Raw genomic sequence first — 27,733 nt, forward strand, 5'->3', positions numbered from 1 at the left:
AGTGCCCCTTTTAGTCATTGGTGCCTTATTAAATCTGCAGTGATTAATAATACATCGGTGCCCAATTATATCATTAGCGTTTCACAGTGCCTCATTTGTAGTTTTTCAGCTATTCTTACCCCAGTGGCGCCTTATTGCCCATCCAGCTTACATTTAAGGACAAATTAGTCCCCTCTTAATGCTAACACACCTCTATGTGACACAGAGTTCACCCATCCAACATTCATTCAGTATTTTTTTTCCTCTATGGAAACAAATGTTGTATAATGTTTTTTTAACTCTATTCTTGTCATTGAATGTTAAAGTTATTCAGCCATGACTAGTTTGATCTCTTACAGGAGCACAAGACGAATACAGCAAGTTAAAAGGAACAAACGGAATGAAAATAAACAAACAGCTACTAGAAGACACTCTACTTATACCCAACGAATGTCTGACATCTAAATAACTTTATGTTATGTTGTCTCCATATGTCCATATATTACACATCTTATTGGCTCACATAATAAGTTACTGCAGTGGTTCCCGAACTTTTGCAGTTTGCGGCACCCTTAGAGTCTCCATAATTTTTTCAAGGCACCCCTCCAAAATAATTACTGAGCAGTCCTGTTTTAGAAGTAGTTGGATCTAAAAATGTAATAAGTATTTAGGTCAGGACAGAAATACTTATTTGGTTGTATGCAAAAATGCCCCCTCTGCATCCAGACACTCTGCCCCGTCTGCATCCAGACACACTGCCCCCTCTACATCCAGTCACTCTGCCCCCTCTCACACTGCCCCTTCTCACGCTGCCCCCTTTGCCCCCTCTCACGCTGCCCCCTCCTACGCCCTCTCACGCTGTCCCCCTCCTCTGCCTTCTGTCACGCTGTCCTCTCCTCTTGCCTCTGTCACGCTCCCTCTTACTCTGCCCCCTCTGCTGCGGCCAGCCAGAAAACAAAAAAACAAAACATAAACTTACCAATCCGCGCGGCGCCGGGACCCAGCATCCTCCTCTGAATGTCGACATTCAGTGACAAGCTGCATGAGAGAGGAGAATGCTGGGTCCCAGCGTCGCGCGGATTGGTAAGTTTATGTTTTGTTTGTTTTTTCTCTGGCTTGCCCGCGGTACCCCTGTGACAGCACGGCGGCAATCCTGGGAGCCGCGGCGCACACTTTGGGAACCGCTGCGTTACTAGCTAATGTTACATCATACTACCAATATACAGAGTTTGAATCCATACATCCAACATTTTGTCAAACTTGGATGGATGATTTTTTGCAGGGGTAATTCTATTATCTGTTGTCACGGGCACTAGGAGTCTTTACCCAGGGATCACCAGGTGATAGGCTTACCAGAGCAGTATAGGTGGTAATATGGTACTCTGGTAGCAGGGTGATCACGGAACAGGAAAAGCAGATGATGAGATGCTCAGGAAAGTCTATGACTAGCAGCACTGGCAATATGGAGGTAGTAATACACGAGGAACTGTATGGACAAAGGACACGTGAAGGTAGTCAGTGGTCTGCGGTAGCAAGTTGTACCACTGCTATAGTGAGGAGGAATGTCCAACAGAAACGAGGAGGTGATGAGAGTCAGCGGTCTGCGGATAGCAAGTTGTACCGCTGTCTGAGTGAAGGAATGGAATCCAAGTGGAGGTATCCGGGGAGTCAGTGGTCTGCGTTAGCAAGTTGTACCACTGCTATGTGAGAGGATACTGGAACAGGTGAAACTGTAAACAGGAGTCAGTGGTCTGCCACTAGCAAGTTGTACTACTGAATATATATGTGAGGAGGTGCACGGGGAGAGACTGCAACACAATATATACACGGGCACCTTGACTTTGATCCACAGTAATATGCACAATATAAATGTATAAATGACTGAACAACACTGCCAATATAGAAAGTCTCTTGAAGTAATCCGGCATAAGATAACACAGTCAATGATGGCAGTAGAGTCAGCAGATAGTACACTCCAGAGGAGAACCAACACAGTCAATGATGGCAATAGACTCAGCGGATAGTACACTCCAGAGGAGAACCAACACAGTCCAGCAAGGTATGCAATACACAGCACAGTCAATGGGAAGTATGCATACCGTGGTTCAGGAGAAGGCAGTCAGACAGGAGTGCAGAGATACCTGAAGGGCAGGAGGCCAGCAGGATAACACAGGAAGGCGTGGAGAGCGGATCAGCAGTAGATGGATGAGTAGCGCTGAGAAGTAACAGCAGCGGGTCTCTGCGGGAACACGGAGGTAACCAATAGCAACCAGCAGGTGCAGTAACGATGGGACACCGGAGCAGAGTTGAACTGGAACAGATGATCACGGAGAGTAGCGGGTAGCAATAGTGGCAGCAGACTCAAGGAAACACGGTAGAGTAGACAAGGACTGAAGACTGAAGCGCACAGAGGCAGCGGATAGGAATCAGCTAAACAGTCACGATGAAACACAGACGGGTTGCAGGTTGAAGACTGTAGTGCACGGAGGCAGCGGATAGGAATCAGCCAAACAGTCACGATGATGAAACACAGACGAGTTGCAGGTTGAAGCCTGTAGTGCACGGAGGCAGCGGATAGGAATCAGCTGGCAGTCACAATCATGAACAGGTGAGTGGATGTGGTTGAAGCCTGTAATGCACGGAGGCAGCGGATAGGCATCAGCTAACAGTCCCAATGATACATGGTAGAGTTGAAGTGATTAGAAGACTGTAGTGCACGGAGGCAGCGGATAGGAATCAGCTCACAGTCACGATGATACAGTAGATGGTAGAAGTGGTATGGGAACCACAGTAGCAGAAGTGGTTTGGAAACCACAGAGGTAGAAGTGGTTTGGAAACCACAGGAATCAGCAGGGCTGAATAAACAAGGAAACACAGGAACACCTTCAGAGACTCATGGGGAATGAGACTCCAAGATCAGGCAACGTGGTGTTGACCACAGGTGCTTAATATAGGGAGGTTGCCTGATCTGCCAATTAAGTTAAAGGAACATACACTGAAGGTTTGGAAAGGGCTGCGCATGCGCAGTCCCTCAGGATAGAGGACGTCCACGGTTCCTAATAGTCCGGGAAGAAGCACTCACAGTCCGGTGAGTGACAGTACCCCCCCTTTTAAAGGTGGGCACAGAACGCCTGGAACCGGGCTTGTCCGGATTTTTGGAATAAAACTTCTTCAGAAGGGCAGGAGCATTAAGATCTTCAGCTTTGATCCATGAACGCTCTTCAGGACCAAAGCCCTTCCAATGAACGAGGAAACGGAGGACTCCTCGCGAAATTTTTGCATCCAATACCTCAGTAATCTCGAAATCCTCCTCCTGATGAACTTGAACTGGCTGCGGTGCTGAGGGAGGAGTCGAGAAACGATTGATAATAAGAGGTTTGAGTAAGGACACATGGAAGGCATTGGAAATCCGAAGATTCTTAGGAAGAAGAAGTTTAACACATACTGGATTGATAACTTGAATGATCCTATATGGACCAATAAAACGAGGGGCGAATTTCATAGATGGAACCTTCAAACGAATATTTTTGGTAGATAACCAGACACGATCTCCAATTTTTAGTGGTGGAATAGCCCGCCTCTTCTTATCTGCGAAAGACTTATATTTGTTAGATGTCTTCTTTAAACAGGTTTTGACCTGAGACCAGATATTTTTGAAGGTCTGACAAGCAGTCTCCACAGCAGGAACTTGGGTGGGCGGGAGGGCAGGAAATTCCGGAAAAGACGGATGGTGACCGTAGACCACAAAGAATGGAGTTTTGGATGATGACTCATGGTACATGTTGTTATGGGCGAATTCAGCCCAAGGGAGCAATTCTACCCAGTTGTCTTGGTTGGCTGAAGAGAACATCCTAATAAAAGTCTCAAGATCTTGATTGACTCGTTCCGTTTGTCCGTTAGATTGCGGATGGTAAGACGATGAGAGTGCTAATCGTATGCCCAAGGTTTTACAAAGGGCCCGCCAGAATCTGGAAACGAATTGTACTCCTCTATCTGACACAATCTCAGACGGACATCCATGGATGCGGAAGATTTCTTTAATGAAATGTTCAGCCAGAGTAGACGAGGAAGGTAAACCGGACAGAGGGACGAAATGAGCCATCTTCGAAAATCTGTCTACCACTACCCAAATAGTATTGTGATTCTTACTTGGTGGCAAATCAGTAACGAAATCCATACTAATATGGGTCCAAGGCTTGGACGGAATGGGTAGTGGTCGCAGCAACCCTGCTGGAGTTCTGCGGGAGGATTTGAACTGAGAACATAAATCACAGGAAGCAATAAACTCTTTGACGTCTCTCCTCATTGAAGGCCACCAGTAACTACGAGAGAGAATCTCAAAGGTCTTATGTTCACCGGCGTGTCCAGAAAAACGAGAGGCATGGAACCACGAAAGGATTTTCCTCCTCAGAGTAGGAGGCACGAGGGTCTTCCCAAATGGTAGCATTTTGGTGGATGAAGCAGCCAAAGAAATACATTTGGGATCTAGAATAGCATGGTTGGGAACCTCTTCTACATCAGAGGACGTCACAAAAGCTCGAGATAGAGCGTCAGCTTTCTTGTTCTTAGCAGCTGGTTTGAAGGTTATAATTAATTCAAAACGGGAAAAGAAAAGAGACCATCTTGCTTGACGAGGGTTCAAGCATTGAGCAGATTGCAAATATGACAAGTTCTTATGATCCGTGAAGATCGTCACCGGATGGCGAGCTCCTTCCAACAAGTATCTCCATTCCTCTAATGCAGCTTTGATGGCCAGCAACTCCTTGTCCCCGATAGTATAGTTTTTCTCTGCGGGCAGAAGACCCCGAGAGTAGAAGGCACAAGGATGTAATTTTTGTTGCTCCGAGCGTTGGGAGAGAATAGCTCCTAAGCCCACATTAGAGGCATCTACTTCTAGGAAGAAGGGGAGTGTCACATCAGGTTGTCGCAGAATGGGAGCAGACGAAAAGGACTCTTTGAGGATTTGAAAGGCTTGGAGAGCCTCAGATGACCATTGCTTAGCATTAGCCCCTTTCCGAGTTAAGGCCACAATGGGAGATGCAATGGATGAGAAGTCTTGAATGAAGCGTCTATAGTAATTGGCAAAACCTAAAAAACGCTGGATGGCACGAAGAGTAGTTGGCTGAGGCCAATGTAGTACAGCATTTACTTTGTCTGGATCCATCTTCAGGCCAACTCCGGAAACTATATACCCCAAGAATGGAATCTGGGGTAACTCGAATGAACATTTTTCCAATTTACAGAACAACGAGTTTTTCCGTAGTCTGGAGAGGACCTCTGCCACATGTTGGTGATGAGAAGGCAGGTCCTGTGAGAAGATCAATATGTCGTCCAGGTAGACAACGACACATACATATAATAAGTCCCGAAAGATCTCATTGATGAAACCCTGGAAAACCGCGGGGGCATTACACAGCCCGAAGGGCATTACTAAATATTCGTAATGCCCATCTCTGGTGTTAAACGCGGTCTTCCATTCGTCACCGGAACGGATTCTAATTAAATTGTAGGCACCACGAAGATCCAACTTAGTAAATATCCGAGCTCCCTTGATGCGATCAAATAGCTCAGTGATCAGCGGAATGGGATACCGATTCTTGATAGTAATGGCGTTGAGTCCACGAAAATCTATACAAGGGCGTAATGATCCATCCTTCTTTTTGACGAAGAAGAACCCAGCTCCAGCGGGAGAGGTGGAAGGTCGAATGAACCCACGCTGGAGATTCTCCTGTATGTACTCAGATGTGGCTTGAGTTTCAGGTAACGAGAGAGGATAGACCCGACCCCTGGGAGGAGTCTTGCCAGGTAGAAGGTCGATCGGACAATCCCAAGAACGATGAGGAGGAAGACGTTCAGACTGAGCTTTATCAAACACATCGGCAAATGAAGCATACTGAGGAGGGAGTCCCGGGGAGGAAGATGAGATGGAAGATTGCTGTACTTTAAGAGGAATAACTTGAGAGAGACAACGATGGTGACATTCAGGCCCCCAAGACGTAACTTGAGGGGTGCGCCAGTCAATCTGGGGAGAGTGACATTGAAGCCATGGAAGGCCTAAGACAATCGGACTTGTCGTAACAGGAAGAATTAAAAACGAAATTTCTTCATGGTGTAGTACACCAATCTGAAGGGTTACTGGAGACGTACTCTGGGTGATGAGACCATTGATGAGACGTGATCCATCTATAGCCGTCACAGTAATGGGTGTTTTTAAAGTGATCACTGGTAGGGACCATTGATTCACTAGTGATTTAGAAATGAAATTTCCTGCTGCTCCGGAATCAATCAATGCCTGTGACTCAAAGGATTTGGTAGCAAAGGAAATCGTAACATCGAAAGCGCAGACTTTAGATTTCATAGACAATGGAGAGGACTCCAGGGACCCTAACTTCACCTCTCCAGAACTAGTTAGGGCCTGGCATTTCCCGATTTCTTAGGGCAAGAACTGAGCATATGTGTGGAATCAGCACAATAGATACAGAGTCTATTCTTTACTCTTCGTTTCCTCTCTTCTAAAGATAATTTGGAACGTCCTATCTCCATGGGAATCACAGAAGGTGAAACTGGACGAAATTGAGGGTTTAAACGAAGAGGTGCTTTAGCAGAAGTTGTTTTCTCAGATTCTCTTTCACGAAATCTCATGTCTACACGATGGCAAAGAGAGATCAAATCTTCTAGTGACGAAGGAAGCTCTTGGGTAGTCAGTGCATCTTTAATTTTATCGGAGAGCCCCTGCCAGAAGGCGGCAACTAATGCTTCAGTGTTCCACTGAAGTTCAGAGGCTAAGATCCTAAATTGAATGACATACTGTCCTACTGTATGGGAGCCTTGTCGCAAACGAAGAATGCTGGAAGCAGCGGAGGTCACACGACCTGGTTCATCGAACACACTTCGGAACGTGGAAATGAATTTGGCACTATCTTGTAGAATTGGATCGTTTCTTTCCCACAGAGGGGAGGCCCAAGCCAGGGCTTGTCCAGAAAACAATGAGAGAAGATAGGCCACTCTGGAACGATGGGTAGAAAAATTTTGAGGTTGGAGTTCAAAATGGACTGAACATTGGTTAAGGAAACCTCTACAAGTTTTGGGGTCCCCGTCATATTTTGACGGAGTAGGCAGGTGAAGCGTAGGAGCTGTAGACACCTGGGATGGCACTGGGGAAACGGAGGAAAGCACAGGAGCTTCAATACTAGCTGTAACAGTCTGTCCAGATGTTCCTTGGGAGGTTAACGATTGGTAACATTGAAGTAACAGCTGTTGGCGAGCATCCTGTTGCTCCACACGGCTGACCAGATGCTGCAGCATCTCTTTAGCAGTAGGTTCCGTATCTGGGTCTGTCATGGCCTGATCTTACTGTCACGGGCACTAGGAGTCTTTACCCAGGGATCACCAGGTGATAGGCTTACCAGAGCAGTATAGGTGGTAATATGGTACTCTGGTAGCAGGGTGATCACGGAACAGGAAAAGCAGATGATGAGATGCTCAGGAAAGTCTATGACTAGCAGCACTGGCAATATGGAGGTAGTAATACACGAGGAACTGTATGGACAAAGGACACGTGAAGGTAGTCAGTGGTCTGCGGTAGCAAGTTGTACCACTGCTATAGTGAGGAGGAATGTCCAACAGAAACGAGGAGGTGATGAGAGTCAGCGGTCTGCGGATAGCAAGTTGTACCGCTGTCTGAGTGAAGGAATGGAATCCAAGTGGAGGTATCCGGGGAGTCAGTGGTCTGCGTTAGCAAGTTGTACCACTGCTATGTGAGAGGATACTGGAACAGGTGAAACTGTAAACAGGAGTCAGTGGTCTGCCACTAGCAAGTTGTACTACTGAATATATATGTGAGGAGGTGCACGGGGAGAGACTGCAACACAATATATACACGGGCACCTTGACTTTGATCCACAGTAATATGCACAATATAAATGTATAAATGACTGAACAACACTGCCAATATAGAAAGTCTCTTGAAGTAATCCGGCATAAGATAACACAGTCAATGATGGCAGTAGAGTCAGCAGATAGTACACTCCAGAGGAGAACCAACACAGTCAATGATGGCAATAGACTCAGCGGATAGTACACTCCAGAGGAGAACCAACACAGTCCAGCAAGGTATGCAATACACAGCACAGTCAATGGGAAGTATGCATACCGTGGTTCAGGAGAAGGCAGTCAGACAGGAGTGCAGAGATACCTGAAGGGCAGGAGGCCAGCAGGATAACACAGGAAGGCGTGGAGAGCGGATCAGCAGTAGATGGATGAGTAGCGCTGAGAAGTAACAGCAGCGGGTCTCTGCGGGAACACGGAGGTAACCAATAGCAACCAGCAGGTGCAGTAACGATGGGACACCGGAGCAGAGTTGAACTGGAACAGATGATCACGGAGAGTAGCGGGTAGCAATAGTGGCAGCAGACTCAAGGAAACACGGTAGAGTAGACAAGGACTGAAGACTGAAGCGCACAGAGGCAGCGGATAGGAATCAGCTAAACAGTCACGATGAAACACAGACGGGTTGCAGGTTGAAGACTGTAGTGCACGGAGGCAGCGGATAGGAATCAGCCAAACAGTCACGATGATGAAACACAGACGAGTTGCAGGTTGAAGCCTGTAGTGCACGGAGGCAGCGGATAGGAATCAGCTGGCAGTCACAATCATGAACAGGTGAGTGGATGTGGTTGAAGCCTGTAATGCACGGAGGCAGCGGATAGGCATCAGCTAACAGTCCCAATGATACATGGTAGAGTTGAAGTGATTAGAAGACTGTAGTGCACGGAGGCAGCGGATAGGAATCAGCTCACAGTCACGATGATACAGTAGATGGTAGAAGTGGTATGGGAACCACAGTAGCAGAAGTGGTTTGGAAACCACAGAGGTAGAAGTGGTTTGGAAACCACAGGAATCAGCAGGGCTGAATAAACAAGGAAACACAGGAACACCTTCAGAGACTCATGGGGAATGAGACTCCAAGATCAGGCAACGTGGTGTTGACCACAGGTGCTTAATATAGGGAGGTTGCCTGATCTGCCAATTAAGTTAAAGGAACATACACTGAAGGTTTGGAAAGGGCTGCGCATGCGCAGTCCCTCAGGATAGAGGACGTCCACGGTTCCTAATAGTCCGGGAAGAAGCACTCACAGTCCGGTGAGTGACATCTGTATTCTCCATTATAAACTAAATGGGTATTAACAAAGCGTGTCCAATTTCAATCATGTATAGATCATAGTGTCCATTAATAGTAAGTGGGGAGACTCATATAAGCTCAGGTCAGTTTGTCCTGGAGCTTCTGAAGTCTTGGTTTACCCATTTTTTTTTCTGTACTGTTTTACCCTGTATGGTCTACATACAGGGTAAAATATTAGGCAGGTATTTATAAGACAGGTGTATTGTTTGTACTGCCTTATAAATAAATGATAATAATAATAATAATAATAATAATAATACTAGTACACAGATTCTGGGAGTTAAAGGGAAGTCTTTCTAAAGGACCAGCTGCATTAACTGTATCAAGAACCAGGTGCATCATTTGAATAATTTCCCTCCAATTGAGTATATATACAATCCCTAATTTGATGTATTATGGTATCGTCTCGATAAGGAATCATTCACACATAGAGCTAGGTATATTTTTCACTGTATGTAATTCTTTGCTCTGCAATAAACTCTATTTATATATTTAAATATATATATATATATATGTGTGTTATATATATTTGTTGTGTTAGATAATCCCTTGAAATAATAGCTAATATTTGGGGGAGTTCAAGAATTCTATCGCTCTTCTCTTCCCTCAGCAGGTCCGAATCTTCTTCCCATTAATTCTTAATTTTTTTTAAGTCAGTCTGCAATCCATTTATTAACTAGCCATATGCAGCTGAAAGCAGTATGTATTGTGAGAATTATATTTTAAATTGTTCCTTCATAGCATGGAATATTTGGGTGTATTGTTGAAAGGCATTAAGGAGTTAATTATATTCATTGGCTAATACCCCTTCCACACTACCCTAAAATCCTGGGATAATGCTGGGGCTCACCCCAACGACCTGGGTCTTGACTCAGTGTGAACGGGGTCACTGCATCTACCCGGGAATTAGGCTCTGGAATTTTGCAGGGTTATTCCCGGGTCTGTCCCGGGTAGCAGCCAGTGTGTACGGTAAGAACCTAGTTTTTCAAACTGGGTCTCACAGAAAAGAGCTGATTGGGGGGATTAGGTCATCTTTGTCAGCCAATCAAAGCTCCTCTTGTGATGACTCACACTATTGGCAGGGCAGACTCGGGTTCAATATGAACAGGGTCAATCCGGGAATTTCCCAGGTCCAAGGTGCAGTGTGAACGGGGTCTGATGAGCCGGGATGCTCTATGACATGGCAATATCCCGGGTTCTAAAACCCGGGATAATGCCAGGGCGGCAGTGTGAACGAAGAATAATTAGGTGTGTATCCAATGTTTCTTCTCGCTATAGCTGTCCCAAAGGTATTAATTTAATATCCCTTCTCCCAACATTTATTTGGGAGGTTTACTAATGCATATTATTTCAGGGTGGGTATGGATAGAGAAGTGGTGAGGACCACATACTAATTTAGGAGCATCTCTCTATGCCCTACAAATCAATCCAATAAGTCTGGTATATTTGTGAATAGACAAGGATTGCACCACTGGTGCGTTGGCCAAATATGTTTAACTATTCCACAATTTGTGCTTCTAGTGCCACAGTTTCGGTTTTGGCCTGTGGTTGTAACCAATGACATCCATGTGGGATATGAGCAGAGATTAAATATAAGTGATAGTTTGACAACACAAGCTCTGCTATATAACTCGTATTTTGTAAAGATTTATTGCGAAATCTTGGTTTAGATCCTTCCCCTATCAGATGGGTAACCAGCTGGTGTATTGTTTTAAATATGACTTGGGGAAAGAAAAATGTGAAAAGATATAGTTTAATTTAGGTAACATGATCATCTTTATTTGGGTTATCTTGCCAATAATGGAAATAGGGAATTTTGCCAGATATCTATTTTCTGTTTAATGAACTGTATCTTCTGGAGTAAGATTGAATTTAGTATAACCAAATGGGTTTCATCCCATAGTTATACTTAATTATTTCAACGTTTTAGACCCAGTTAGCTGGCATGGAAATATAGCGCTCGGTGGTACTAATTTCATATTCTGAATATGTCATGAACTAATTCACTATTTCAAACATATTTTGCTGAGACATATTTTCTGCTATATATTGTAACATACCATTTGCGCACATCAATACCTTTTCCCCTTTGTTCTTATTATTTTGTATTATCTGGGTATGAGGTTCAAATACTATTGCATATAGCGCAGGGGGATAATGAGCACCCCTGGTACCTACCTTCCAACAGAATCAAATGCTTTTGCAGCATCAAAGGTGCAATTATTCTAGCACTCTCATTACCATGTCATAAATTGGATATTTGTATATAGTCTGTGAATGTTGGATGTAGTAGCTCTTGCCAGCCATAAAGCCGGATCTTTAGGAATAACTGTTACGATGATTCTGTTTATATGTAATGCTAGTGTTTATAATAAAAAAATAATAAGAGAAATAGGACAATAGGATTTACACTTCATTGTATCATTCCCTGGTTTAAGTATTTCTTTTATTAGGGCTTCCGTCATAGAGGGGTGCAAACATCTCCTTTAAAAAACATCTTCATAGAAGTTTAGTAGCTGTGGAGTCAAAAGGGGGAATTTAATTAACCTCAGAACATTGTGACCGCGGGATTATTACAGAAATACCCAATAGAGGTGTGAGGAAAAATGAGTGGAGATTTTAACGTAGTAATGGTAAAAATGCACAAATGAATTCCCCCCAAATTATTTAGTTAGGACCTACAGTACTCAAGCAGTAATCCGTCAGTGCAGGTGATTTAAAGATGGGAAAATACAGTATGACCTGTACAATTACTTCTGATTTATATCTGACTCTATAGTCCAGCACATTAAACACTTAATGAAGGTGTTTGGATCGAAGAAATACTATTCACTGATTCAGAGTGGAACCAGGCCCGGCGCTCCCATTAGGCAACCTTAGGCAGTTGCCTAGGGCGCCGGGACCTGCAGGGCGCCGCTGACTAGATTTTCTAATCTAGTCAGGGGTTCAGCAGCTCGGGAACGTAGTGCAGCGGCGGCGGGGTGCCGCCGCTGTTTTTCAATGTCTGCGGCGCATCTCACACATGATCACTGACTGACGTCAGTGATCATGTGATAGTCTGTCCGGCGGCGCCTCTGAAGTTGTTCCCGACGTCCCCCTCCCCTCCCCTGTCAGCATGCAGCTAGAGGAAGAAAAGGTAAGAAAAAATATATATATTTTTTTATTTAGTGTGTTCGGGGGGGCGGGGGTGCGGGCACGGGGGGCGCGGCGGCGGAATTTTGCCTAGGGCGCCGCAAACCCTAGCACCGGCCCTGAGTGGAACACAAGCGTAAGGGTAACTTGATATTGAAAAAGTGGCACACGAGTCTATGTGTATGTATGCCGTATTCAGAGTTGAAGAAACATCCAAGTCTGAAGGAGTAGCAGTAGTAGTAGTGACAACAGACACATCACTCAGACACTTATGTCCAACTTGCGAACATGTACAAAAACCTTTTATTTTATATGTTATGAACGGAATTGCTATATAGCATCATTTAAACTTGAATAACCTAGCCCAAGGGTCGGCAACCCACCGCACGGGTGCAGAGACGTAGCACGCAGACCACTTTTATCTGGCACGCCGATGCTCCGCAGATGCTTCAGTTTCGTCCATCATCGGCTGCTTTAGTGCAGCAGCTCCCAGCTGTCGAACGAGAGACTCCAAATGTAAGTATGAGGTATACTATGTATTGGGGGCACATGTAAGTGGCATACTATGTATTGGGTGCACATGTAAGTGGCATACTATGTATTGGGGGCACATGTAAGTGGCATACTATGTATTGGGGGCACATGTAAGTGACATACTATGTATTTGGGGCACATGTAAGTGACATACTATGTATTGGGGGCACATGTAAGTGGCATACTATGTATTAGTTTCCTCACAAGTAACTGTGACTGAGAAGAACTCTGTAGTTTACAGCTCCGGGGTCTGTTAACAATATATGTTTTGTTGTACACTGTAGGGATAAATGTGGAAGAATATGTGTCCCTCTTTAACATGGCTAATAGCTTCCTGCTTTATTACTGTGTTCAAAATTATGTTGAGATGTGTAAAATAATGTCTGGAACCCGTATCTAGAACCAGGTGCATTGTATGAATAATTTCCCTCCAATGAATATATATACAATCCCAAATGTGATGTATTGTGTATTCAGTCTCCTTAATGCATCTTTCACACATTGAGCTAGGTATATTTTTCATTTTATGTTGCTATTTTTTGGAGTATAATAATCTCTTTGTCTAAACTTAAGCTGCGGTAGTTGATTAATTGAACTAACAGCTAATTTTTGGGGGAGTTCAAGAATTCCTTTCCATTCCTCTTCCCTCAACCCCAAAATATATTTTAATAAGGACCATCATTATTATGCAAATTCATTGTGGCAAGAAGTGAATTTTAACTATTTTGTATAAGCACACTACACACAGCACAATATTGGATTTTAATATTCACCGTCTTCTTATTTTTAAGAATTTTAGTTGATGAATATTAAAGTATAGTTTTTTAGAACAATCCCCAGGAAAATTGAGGCCAAGTATTTACAGGCTGTCAGTGGACCATCTAAAGGAAACTCTGTTCTAACTAACATTCACAGCATTTAACACTTTCAGTTTGCACCTTATTATACGCATTACAGAATAACAAAACTAATATTGATTTTAAAAGAGAATTTTTTTTTTTTTCTAAAGTGAACAGACTGAATTATATGTTTCTAGTGCGGTAGTTTAGGAATCCATTTTTGTTTATTTTGGCTCTTTTCACCTGCTAAACGTGCCCTCAGCCACTCCTCCCCCACTCCCCCCCCCCAAAAAAAAGGGAGTGGCTGGAGGCAAGAAATTGCTCTACTGAGGCCCAGAATTCCTGTTGGCTACTCTGGGCATACCACTGAATATCGGCCCACTTCATTATCATCATCACCGTTTATTTATATAGCGCCACTAATTCCGCAGCGCTGTACAGAGAACTCGTTCACATCAGTCCCTGCCCCATTGGAGCTTACAGTCTTACTTTCCACACACACACACACAGACATAGAGAGAGGCTAGGGTCAATTTGATAGCAGCCAATTAACCTACCAGTATGTTTTTGGAGTGTGGGAGGAAACCAGAGCACCTGGAGGAAACCCACGCAAACACAGAGAGAACATACAAACTCCACACAGATAAGGCCATGGTCGGGAATTGAACTCATGACCCCAGTGCTGTGAGGCAGAAGTGCTAACCACTAAGCCACCGTGCTGCCCACTTAGACCACTGATTAGAGGTGAGTGGTGATATATTCCCCCAGGCAGATTTTCTGTTCAATGTAATAATTTCAGTAGTGGCCAAGACATAAAGCCATATCTAATATGGATAAGGAACCACAAGAAGGAGAGCGATTGGTGTAAGATTTTTGGCCAGTATTTCCATGCTTCTCTCATGTCAACACTGTTCGGTAGGGATCCCTAAAGTGAAGGTTGCAGTTTACAATTAGTGGCTTTGGAATATCTTATCTAATAATAAACAGCAGTGATTGAAGTTCCGTCACGTTTTGTAGTATCTCATTGGTAAGCTGAATGTTTTAACTACAAGATGTTTCATGTATTCTATGGTGCATGATAACACACTTACCCTCACTTTCTAACCGAGTCAAACTTACATTTTTACTGATCAGCAGAGACACTCTGGTATAATTTGAGAACGTGGAGTGGTAAGTACATCCAACCCACTGTGTCTTCATAGTTAGCAATCTTTGCAGAGTGAAATGTAAGAGGATGGTGTCTGGTTTCTGATTATTAAAGCATCTATGTGTACCAACGCCCTCTTGATATTATTATTTATAAGAGGCACATTCCAAGAAAGAACGTCTAGTGGTTTAGGCTCGACCCTAGTTCCTATTTAAAATAGTCAACATAATCAGATTATTTACTCCAGGCTACATCACATTGAACACCCAACATATTATACATGTCTATAGTCTCTTTCCAGTTCCAATAACACCTGGCTATGTGAATGAGATACATAATACATAATACCATAGTTAAAATCATAAGGCACAGTAAGCCCATTATTAAAGGTTTCCCATATGATTTATATAATGGGGTTATAGAGATTTATATAAAACGTAGTAAACTAAGGCTTTCTTTCCATGACACTGCTTGTTACAAATACCGGTTACACAGCCTGAAGACTCATTCTGCTTGTTGTCTTCTAACAAAGGACCTTCTACGTATCTGGGCTAAAGATTCCTATACTCATCCTCCATCTGCGCCCCTCACTGCAGACAGAAGTACTTTACTGTCTTATCAGACATTTGTTTAGAGAGTGGGAGAGAGACGAGAAGGGCAGAACAGATGGCACCTCTGTCGATCAGTTATGGCTGCATGTTATGTGTAAAAGAGCTTAGTGTCTCCTACAAAAATGTCTTTACCCAAAGATAGAACAGAAAACAGACAGTATTTTCGCATCACCTCCCAAATTTTAAAAACGCAAAACTGGGACATTAAAAAAACCTGCTGTCAATATGTCCAAACCACACCGACAGTCTGCCAAAATCACACCCAGAATGTTGTAATACAACATCGCTTTTTTTTTTGAGTTTACGTTATGTGGTAGTTTTGCTGCATTTTGTTCTCTGACTGAATCATGACTCCCCATAAAAAGTAGGAAAATAAAGAAAATTAATATAAAAAAAATCTTTATTTTCTTTAGAAATCACAAAAACCCCACTTTAAGGGGCTGGGAACAAAATGGCGAAAATGAAAATGTCACCATTCGGAATGTTGACACCATACTGTCCACAATCAGAATGTCGACGCAGTTAAAAGGCTGACATTCAGAATGTCAACATGTTCATTACAGATCCCAGGAGACTAGCATGCTGACTGACCCACTCCGAGCAACAGTGTGTCTAACACACAGACACTGAAAGGCTGGGTAATTCCTACCAAATGCCACTTACGTTCTTCATTACATATTGATTTTACATATTTCACAGCAGCAATAATGCATATAAGACTCCAGCATAGAAACTCTGGGCGATCATTATTTGTTTACATTTGGATGGCAGTTTTCCAATGTTTACATAACTGCTGGGATTTGTGGCTAACTAAAGGCCAGAGCCGTAACTAGGGTGGTGCGGGCGGTGCCGTCGCCCCGGGCGCCAGCCCAAGAGGGCGCAGCAGCCGTCCGCTACCATCCCCTCCCCGCCGGCATAGTAAAAAAAAAAATTACGGCAGTGTTAATAAAGATTATTTTTTTTTTTTTAAAAAAAGTCACCTGACCTCCCGGCGGCTTCCGGCAGTCTCCTCGCTCCCACTGAATGTCGGGCGTGACGTCATCACGCCCGACGTAATTTTCAGTGAGGATTCAGCGAGGAGCACTGCTGGGGCAGATAGTAGCAGCAGCAGCGCAACACAGGAGAAAGAAGAACAGAAGAGATAAAGGCGATGGAAAGGTATGTGAAATTGTATTTATATTATGTGTGTGGACAGGCTATGTATTTGTAGTGTGTGTGGGCAAGCTATGTATTTGTAGTGTGTGGTTAAGCATTGTAAAGTACCAAAAAGAGCTTGTACTTTTGGGTGGAATGGTTTATGGTTCTCTCCTGTTCACTTAAGATGTGTCTACTGTGTGCTGTTTCACAGATCCTGAAAAAAGTCACAATGCCCCATTGTAAGCTGCTGCTAGCAGCAAAAGGGGCACCATGGTCCTGCTATCCCTCTAATGGCTTCAGTTTCTTCATTTATGCTAGCCATCCTGCTAGATTTAAATCCTGGGCGTGACAAGCTGCATTTGATTTTGAGTGCCGACTGTGCTGGAAGGATGCTTTATATTTTGCTGCTATGTTCTGTAGTGGGATTGAAAAGTGAGGGAGGGTCTGCCTCTGGGTGTTGCTTTGTCTGCTGCTCTCTGCATTAAGGTGTGTTCTGTTTTTGGGTGCAATATTTATATTTGGGAAGGGTTCTGCTTCAGGGTGCAAAGCTCTATAATTCGGGGTGATTTATAAAATGTATCTAATAATTTGTAATTATTTGAGTATTAAGTGCATAAAATATTACAATACCTATCGCTATATATTTTTTGCATACATATCAGAATTCTTTCAGTACATTTCTAGCCACACCCACATATTAGGTTGGCCACACCCACTTGTCATATGCCACTCCCACTTAGATGGGGGGCGCCGGTGCCCTGTCTCGCCCAGGGCACTAAAATGTCTAGTTACGGCACTGCTAAAGGCTATTGATTCTGATAACAGTACACTCTCTTAGAGGAGAGTCACAATATATCTGATATATATGGACTTCTATATGATTACTATATCACCAATTGGACAATATATATCCTATGATCCTACTCATTTACCAATGGTGAAATTATAAAGGCTTTATAATAAGTAATCTTTTTCCTCATTATTCAGTTTAATATGGATCAATAGATCTCATCTTCCATAAGTGTATTTTTGATATCTATGAATTTTCCAAAAGTGACTTTGCCTCTATGTATTTGTTAAGATTGATGTCTGCTGCTAATTGTTTTCATTTGTTTTATTATTTGTTTCATTACGTATGATTAAAGTGAGTTATATTAATTTATTTATTTGTATTATTATTCACTTGTGTTTCTAGCACAGTCTTTTTTTTCTACTATACTGTTTCTACATACTTTATGTGAGGTATACACAGACCTCTAAAGACAGCAGCAGAATACCTGCATGGCTAATTACTGTATTAGCGTCCAGGAGACCCTTTATACACCTGTGCACACTTTGGGCTAGATTTACTAAATTGCAGGTTTGAAAAAGTGGAGATATTGCCTATAGCAACCAATCAGATTCTAGCTGTCATTTTGTAGACAGGTTTTAATGACAGCACTACGTTAAAAAACTAGACTAAAAAAACTAAAATAAAACAGCAGTAAATAAAATAAACCAAACAATCGTGGTGCCCCCCCCCCACAAACAGCTTAACCAACCCTGGTGCTGCCAGCCTAGTATGGGGTCACCCCAATTCTACTAGTACCAGCATTAGGCTTTGCTAGTCGGAACTGGTGGCACTATAACAGAAGAGCCCGCAGCGTGGGGTCCCGCTGCCATACTGACAAGCCAGGATGGTCAGCACAGGACTGGATTCGTTAGGGAGATTGGGTCTGCCAAAAAAATGCAGAACTCCCCCCCCCCAAGAGTATACATCTTCATAATGACAGCACTAGGGGTTTTCCCAAACCCCTGGGCGGTGGGTGTGGGGTAATAATACATGTGCACTACAGGTCTCAGCATGTCCAGGCTGCCATTAAATGTTTTGGCATGCTGCTGCTTGTATTACTATAACCACCAGCAAATCCATGGTATGCTGGCACTTGGGGAACCACAAGTGCCAGGAACTGCAGTGCACCAAGAAAAAATGTAAATAAAACACACACCCGTTTTAAGAATGACTTTATATGAAATAAATAAAAACACCCTCTGTAGTACTCATCTACATCCAGGGTCTTCATCGGTAATACATCCAATTATTCATGCTTGGGCAAAAAAAAACAACCCAAAATACATCCAGGGACTTACTGCTTGGGAAAAGAAAAACGCCCTTAGGATTTATTTTGGGAAATTCTCTGCACTTGTTCAAGAATTAATGCATTTTGGTCTAAGTGTAAAATGCTAAATGCAAATATGTTTATATTTAACTGTCATTGTGTATTTGGAACAGGGTTATGTTCTGCTAATGATTAATACAAAAACTAAAGGGTATTGTTTGCAAAATAGGAATGTTATCAGTTTAGATGGATTGTTTTCAGTTCCTGTAAGGGAAAAACACAGTTGAACCCTTGGCCCGCTGCTTATAAAGCTCTGCTGGCGGATTTATATACACAAATGACATCGTCATTCATTGTAGTCACCCCTGATGTCTCAGAGCCAGTCTGCACCAACTTCTTAAGCCGCGCGCTGCAGGCAGAGTTTCTCTGAGGAAAGGATTTGGGTGAGGATGGCATGACTTCCAGGGAGGTCAATAATTGTCCCCTACACCTGCTTTATGTCGTACAGACAACTGAAGTGTTCTACCTCAATGAGACACTCACACATACACTACCATACAGTGTAATTATTCCTTACATTCTTCCAGATGATGATTCACTCACTCCAGCGTGAAATTCTTCTTTATTTGAATTGATGATAATGGGAAATAAAGAGTTTCTCTCAGCATAAACCAGTCAGGAGCAATCACACTCTTAGCATAATCCTACCAGGGTTTATTCCACACTGAAGCAATGAAAAGAGACAGCCAACAGCATCAAGGAACGGTGCTCGGAACTCAATTGTAAGAAATTAACAGGAAAGCAATACAAAAAAAAATGGACTGAAAGCAAATGTTGGATTCTTATTGTTCCAGAAGAGAAAATTAAAAATGTAAAAGACAATAATAGGGCTGATGCAAAGTTGGACACAAAACTGAAGTAACATACACTTAGAAAAAGAGCACGGAAAAAGGGTGTATTTCCGCCGAGCAATATTTATGTTTAATATTAATAAGTTATATACATGTTAGTGAAATCAAGGGTTCAGGTTGCAGGAAATATGTCATGTTTAGTATCATTTTAATCCCCTAGTCATCCGAAGTTGTCCGGTTCATTCGCCGAAGGGATCGCACATTGCATTCTCAAGTTAGCGATGTTAGGGAATAAATGTTGAAAATGATACTGTCTGTGTATTGTAAACAGACTAGTTTAAACTGGATTCTTGGCGGGAAAATTGGAGTGCATCCCCTGGAGACCTGACCCCCACCTTTGAAAATTTTGGTTTGAACTGGCCTATGACCTGCAGTACACTGGACCCTCCTGAAGCCTGGACCTATAGTAGCAAGCCACATCATCTTAATTGTTTTACTGTATTCACTGACTGTATATAAGCAGGGGCTCTGGACCTGGTGGACAGTCTACTTGACCACAGCCTTCAGACCTGAATGACTGTACACTGGATCCAGGGCGCCTGCGATAAGTAACGTCTGTACTTATTTTATTCTGATTTGTTATTCTGCTACTTTTGGCTATTAAATACTTTGTGCTTTGGAACCACATATCGGCAATCGACAATCGTTATTGGATAGCAACTAGACGTGCGTAACAGGAGCATATGTGTCCACCTACTTTCTGGGCATGCGCAGAGCAATTTTATGCAAGATACACTACGCAAACCAGTGTATGTCCGTTCAGCTTCGACCCCAATGTGTTTACATAGTTGTTTTTTCTCTGCACCTTTAGTTGAAGAAAAATATTAAAATTTAGGGCAACGGAAAACTATACAACTAATTGGCACTGGGTATGCGGACAGTATGGGTAAGAAACCTGGACAGCAACATGTCAGGGGTCCTGAGACCACCTCCCTCTGGCTCTGACATCACCAGCTTGACCTTACCATTATCTCCCTTCCCTTCTGAATACCACTGACCTCAGATACTTACCTGCCACTCTGCAGCACCAGCTACCCCAGCGCCAAGCTGCACTGACAATTGGATAGGCACGGTCACAAAGAAGCCAGTGCTCTTGGTGCTATGCAGAAAACAATTGTAGGGGAAACTTGGGACTTTGGCTTCCCAGTAAATACACACATGGCTCAACTGGCCAATTTCTAAAGGTCCTGCATGCGTTTACTATGCAGAATTGATTGAAAGGTACATGAAATATAAGTTGTTACTTTCTCAGAGTGTGTTTGCAATCGGTCAGATTCAGAAATATGTGTGGTCTGAGCCTAAAGGTTCTCATATATCCCATATCCCAGATTTGACATGAATGCCTGGATATATGTCGTAGATGTCCATTAATATATGTGGCGAAATCAGATGGATCCAACGGTAAGAGCGCCTTAAGGCCATGGTTGGCCTTTGCGGTGTGTAACATTCCTAGTATAAGAACAGTAGCCAGTTAAAGATCTGCTGGAGTAAGACAGGGAGGCAGCAAGACAACATTCTTAGGCTTTCTGCATTATTCTGCATGGTGTAAAGGGGCCCGAACAAAACTACAGACTGAGCATGTTCAGTGAAAATAAACTGCACAACTCAGGACAAAACTGTGGAGGACATGCCCTAGATCAGTGATGGCTAACCTGTGACACTCCAGCTGTTGTGAAACTACAAGCCCCAGCATGCTTTGCCAGCAATCAGCTAGTTATCTACTGGCAAAGCATGCTGGGGATTGTAGTTTCACAACATCTGGAGTGTCACAGTTTAGCCATCACTGCCCTAGATCATGTCAAGTTTGTTCCGTTCACTGATATACAGTGTGGAGCATGTGTATGGATCCAGAAAGTTGTGTTTACTGCACTGTCTGACTAGTGTTAGTATATGTATAACGGGAACAAATATGCAAATTTGGCCCTCATTATTGTGTTCTCTTATTTTTACAAACAGCCACAAATACCTTTAAAATCAAGATCTATATGTAAAGTCTGCAGCATCAGTGACTGTAATCAACGCAAGATGCCACTAAGGGAGAGAAGTTCATGAAATCAGTATTCAGGTTAAGATGTGTCAACAGTGGATACATAGCGGAGAAGAATTGCATACATTATATGGGCATTGCATTGCTGTGCTTCTAGATGTCATTTTTTAAAATCTATTGTTAACATAAAATCTGCTAGGTCTGCAATGGTGTAAATTTCCCTGGGATACAGACACACCGGCAACGGAAGAAACTCGATTAACGAGATGCTTGCACTCTATGCAGATGTAAGCAAGAAAATAGAATATTTTCTCGTTGCTACGCAATAAGATGCGTGTATGTGGAATTTAATAAATAGATAAACCATCGCAAATCATGAATTTATTTATTTATTTTCATTCCTTTTCTCCCCTCTGCGTGCCTATGAATAATCTTCGTTTTAGGTAAGGGTTCGGGTGATAATGTATCAAACAGATAAATGAAATTGTGTTTGAGAAACCATGAAGAAAACAGTCTTTTATATATGTTTCAGACATTATAAGCTACAAGAGTGTCAAATGAAGCTAAAAAATGACTGTCTTAGGGGAAAAGAGAGATGTTTAGAAGATTTCAAGATTTAATATTTCACTACAGCGTGCTTGCATTACTAGAGGGGAAATTCACCCCTGACTGCTCTCAGTGTTATATATCGGTTTGGATGTCTAGTGGGATTTATAAAAAGGGAGAGAGCACATATGAGATCTAGGGTAACAGAATTTGGGAGGATGGCAGATAGAGCAATGATTACAGGGAGACAGATGCACCAATTGTTAAATTGACAATGTTGGGAAGGGCAGATCTGGGTGGATGGAGGCTTGCATAGGGGGGCAATTGTTAATATTTATTTATTATCCTATTATTACCCCATGGGAGTTTACAATCTATATTATCTGCCACATGAACACACTCAGAAGCCAGTTAAGCAACCAGGATGCTTTTAGACTAGGGGCCTGATTCATTAAGGATCGTAAATTAAGAAACTTCTTATTTTAGACTCCTGGACAAAACCATGTTACAATGCAAGGGGTGCAAATTAGTATTCTGTTTTGCACATAAGTTAAATACTGACTGTTTTTTCATGTAGCACACAAATACTTGATAGCTTATTTGTACACTGACTTTTAAAGTTGATGTTTGTGTGCTACATGAAAAAACAGTCAGTATTTAACTTATGTGCAAAACAGAATACTAATTTGCACCCCTTGCATTGTAACATGGTTTTGTCCAGGAGCTTGAAATAAGAAGTTTCTTAAGTTAAGATCCTTAATGAATCAGGCCCCAGGAGAGGAACGGAGGAAACCTGCACAAACACGGGAAGAATATAAAAACTCCACATGAATGGGCAGAATCTAAACCATTGCCCAAGTGCCATGAGACAACAATGCTAACCACTGTGTCACCGTGCTGACTATTGTGTCCACAAAAAGTAATATCCAGTTCCTGCATGATGATCTGTGTGGAGAGCTAGATATTTTGGCCTTGGGTAAGTAAACACCTTGTCCTGCCAATGAAAGCAGATGACCAACAACTAAGATTCAGAGGTAGGGACTGGAAAGAGGATTCAGCCATTGACCAGCCAGAATGGGTGTGAAGCTCTTGGAGACTTTTATATCTTATTTTATACCTGTCATCACAATCTGTACCCTTTGTGACACAGAACCTGGTTCTTCAGGGATCAAATGTCCCAGCTATGGGCAGCAACATAAGTTTTAAATAGACCTGGCATTTGACAACTGGTACTAAGCTCCATTTAAGTTGTATTTATTATTATGCAAGTTGTATTCATCACGGTGGTCTGCATATACCATGGAGTGAGCGCAATGCAGATCATAAGATGAGATGTCCAAGTGTATCACTGGTGTATTTTGTGGGCGAATAAAAGAGATTGGGGGGTATATTTACTAAACTGTGGATTTGAAAAAGTGGAGATGTTGCCTATAGCAACCAATCAGATTCTAGTTATCATTTACTTAATACATTGAACAAAATGACAGCTAGAATCTGATTGGTTGCTATAGGCAACTCCACTTTTTCAAACCCGCAGTTTAGTAAATATACCCCCCAATCTCTTTTAATCGTTTATATGTTAAACCTAAAAAAAGCTGCAGTTCTACTTATGACCACCAGGCAGATATATACCTTACAGTGTATTATTATTATTATTATTATTATTATTATCATTTATTTGTTATTTATTGCACAATACAGTTTATAGACTGTACTAGGGCAGGATCTATATGCACCATACTTCCAAAATCAAAAACGTGATGTGGCACATAAGAGAGTGAATGGAACCCAGGAGAACCCAGTGTTGCTCTTTGTGATAATTATGTTCCTATATTCCTTTTACATTTGGAAGTCCCCACAGCAAAATTCTATGCTTGTTCCTGGCTATGCAGCTCTACATTATTTGGATAAGATAGAAGTGTTTAGTCATCATTATCATTATCCTCCTTTTACACAGAGCTGTAAATTAAAGGGTTCATATTACAAATAAATGACATACAGTGGTAAGAAGGTAAAGGTGGCCATGCAGAAACTAACGATCTACGACAGGGCTGGACACATTGTGGTGACCGTGGTCACTACAAAATACACCCCTGCAGATCTGAGGCCCGCGGATATATCTCTGCGGCAGTCCCGTGGCAGACTCTGTCTGACCTGCACCAAGAGCAACTTTCTACAGCCCAGACGGTTGGGAGCTCAGTCGAGGCTGATCCTGGGGATTCTCCTGCCTGCCTGAAGGGCCAGCAGCCACTAACAGCGTGTTCTGCACAAAGCTAACATTCTACCCAGAAGGTGGGAACTTTGTACTGTGATGCAGTTGGGGTGTAGTAAGGGAGAATCACAGCGGGAAAAAAGAAGGGAATTCTGAGTGCAACAAAAATGGGAAAAGGAATTTTGTGCTGAAAACTTAACTTCAAATTAATTTGCGGCCCTAGGGATTTATCACCCCCAACCCACTTCATCAATGGCGAACAAAGGGAAAGAGGGATAGTGTCTTTTATTATTTACATTTATTATGTTTTTTATTACATTTATTGAGCTCTCAATGTGCGCTATTTTGTGCTGTGATGCTGATGGCTGCAGCTCCTTTGCATTAAATCACCCCATTCCCAGCCTGTCACTGACGGAGCAGCAGGGGGCAGCATCACAGCACTGAGGTGGACACTCCCCTCCTCTGCCTGCAGCTTGCCCCTCTCCTCCACTCAACGTAAGAAGCAGCCAGGTGAGAGGTCGAGCAGCCTAGGGCACCTAGCAACCTTCTATCGGCACTAGGTGCAGCTGCACCATTCAGATCAACAATCAACAGCATATACCAGGCCTGGCCAACCTGTGGCTATCTAGGTGTTGTGAAACTACAAGTCCCATCATGCCCTACCAGCTATTAGCTTGTTATCTACTGGCAAGGCATGCTGGGGCTTGTAGTTTCACAACATATGGAGAGCCACAGATTGGCCAGGCTTCTCATACACCTACACATGTCCTATGTTTTACTGTGCAAAATAAACTCCACAACAATCATCTGTGTTATGAATCTCTTTATGTCTTGGGCACTTGCTCAAAATTGCCCTCCAGGAATTGTACAAATGCAAATCTAGAGAAATAACAGAACTCAGTGTTTGAGGAATGTAGGCCAGTGTATTTTATAACACATCATTGCTGGCATTAGGTCTGTAATCTCATTTCAAACATCACTGGTGAAAGCTGGGAAGAAAAATACTTTTGATCATGTTTTCATTAGACAGCTATTACAGGCTACATGGAATTACTGCAATAGAATAAGGAGGCCCCTAACTGCTTCACACTGCAAGAGGCACACAATCATGTTCACATAATGATCACTCCGAAGGGCCAGGGTTGGTATAAGTCTGAAATTTTAAGCATCGCACTCCAATCAACTAGGGGGCCTATTTAATAATTAATGGGGTTTTGCCCCGTTAAAGATAACAGATGACATTTCATAGCAAGTTAATATACAATCCATGTCAGGACAGCGCGTTCGATAGGAGGGTGTCCTGGTGATGACTTTTTTTAATAAAGATCCGGGGTCTAACCAGAATCGTTACTGCGCATGCGCACAGGAGAGCTGCCGGAGGAATCTGAAGATCTCTCTCCTGAGATGCTCTCCCCGTAGGATTGAATGGCTAATGCCATCCTCAGATGGTACTAGCCCCCAGGGTCAAGCTCAGAAAAGTTTAGCTTTGATAAAATTGCCCAGACCGCAGTCCACATTGAGTGTTATGAGGACTGCGGTTTAATGTGGTAATTTGCCTAATGCAGGAGATATCACGGATAAAGCCTGCCTCAGGTTTTCTTATATAATACATAGGTGTAGTAACATCACTTCACATTTCTATTGTCAGGCACCGTCCCTCTTCCACATCAGGATGGACGTCTGTCTTTCTTCCTGCTGCATTTAGTTGCTGGACAGCCAGACGCGATCCGCCGAGCTCCCCTGTCCCATGATGCTGCGGGGGTGTCAGAGCTAATTATTGGTGCACACTACTATTTAAAACTGTCTCTGGCACCAGCGAGTATTGGGTCCTCCAACTACAGCGTTCCTGTTTGTGTTCTGCCTGTTAGTTCTCCTGTATGTGACCTTGGCTGATTCCTGACCATTCTTCTGATCTCTTCTCTGTTTGAATTACCTGGTATTTGTTCCTTGCCTGTTACTCGACCATTCTTCTGGATCCTCCTTGTGTACTGTTGCTCTCTGAATGTTACCGATCTGGCTAGTTCAAAACCACCCCTTCTGGATACCCCTGTGTACTGCTGCTGTCTGACCGTTACTGACCCGGCTAGGCTGACCTCCCTCTATCCTCTGTATCTCGCTGGCAACTCAGTAGGAGGATCGAGACCTGCACATCTTTCACAGCAAAACCCATACCTCCTTGCGGGGGTTTCTGGAGAAGACTGAAGGCACGTAAGACTCCGCACCTCCCACTAGAGTCATGCAAACGCCAGCAGGTGCACTGATGTATCTTAATCTGTGACATCAATCATCAGCCAGCCCAGAGGAAGCCTTTTTACGGCATTCTACATACAAAGCACAACCAATGGAATAAAAACACACAAAAGTGACACATGTAATAGAGACAGTCACTTTGTTGCTTTACTCTCATGATTAACTTAAGACATAAAGTTGAAGTGAGGAATATTTTAGAAGAAAAACAGGTAAGAAAGGGTAGTAGGATCTTTCACTTTGTCCACCTTGTGTGTTTCAGTTGGACCCAAAACCATGATGTAGGCTTGCACCTCAGAATGGACATTATAGATCATTCAAAGCTAACTGAGTATTTCTAATTTATAGTTTGTTGGTATATAGCCCCCAAAGCCCAGGTCTAATGAATAAACATTTGTGACCTCACCTAGTACCTTTCATATCAGAAATGTGTCCCTGTTGATTTTATTGTACTGGCGCTATCAGCCAAGTTCAGAAGTCTAAACAATTCACAAATCAGGGCAAGCTACATATTAATTATTTATATTATTATTATTATTTTATCAAAGAAAATATTGAATTTGAAAGTGGAAACACTGGGCCTGATACATGTCCGGACGTGCGTCCATTTGCGTCGTGTATCTTGCGTGAAATAGCTCTGTGCATGCCCAGAAACAGACATTATGGCAATTATCATAATTGCAAGTAATTAATGTCTGAATGCAAATTACACTTATGACAGCCTATGACTTCAGGGGTGGAAGCGGGAAGGGAAGGGGCGGACTAACTATCGCAGGCCAAGTTAGTGTGTTCCAATGCAGATGCGGCCGATTCAAGACAGGGGAATTTGCAGGGGAAATCCGCAAAGTCGCCGGGGCCAGATTTGCCCTTAAAGCCATTGCCGTTTAAAATTTCCGCTGTCAAGTTACAGAATATTCTCGACTTTCAATATTCGCACTGTAATACATTTACTCCCTGGAGTCCAATCAATGAGACAAGATTGGAGGTGTTGCTCTGCCCTATAAAAATCACTCGCAAATTTGAAGTTTGCTGTTTACAGGAAGCATTGCCTGATGGGAATCATGAATTGTACAAATGAGATCTCAGAAGAATTGAAATAAAGGATTGTTGACTTGCATAAGGCTGGAAATGGTTACAAAAGTATCTCTCAAAGCCTTTACGGTCATCACTC

At 42.8% G+C, this 27,733-nt stretch overlaps 1 protein-coding gene across 3 annotated transcripts in view; it reads right to left on the reverse strand.

Annotated features, from left to right (window-relative positions):
• Window positions 1–27,733, reverse strand: part of ASTN1 (astrotactin 1) — a 325,634-nt gene that overhangs the window by 154,708 nt on the left and 143,193 nt on the right. The gene's annotated exons all lie outside the window — the stretch shown is intronic.

The sequence above is a fragment of the Mixophyes fleayi genome, chromosome 8 (assembly GCF_038048845.1).
Source record: "Mixophyes fleayi isolate aMixFle1 chromosome 8, aMixFle1.hap1, whole genome shotgun sequence".
Classification (NCBI taxonomy): domain Eukaryota; kingdom Metazoa; phylum Chordata; class Amphibia; order Anura; family Limnodynastidae; genus Mixophyes; species Mixophyes fleayi.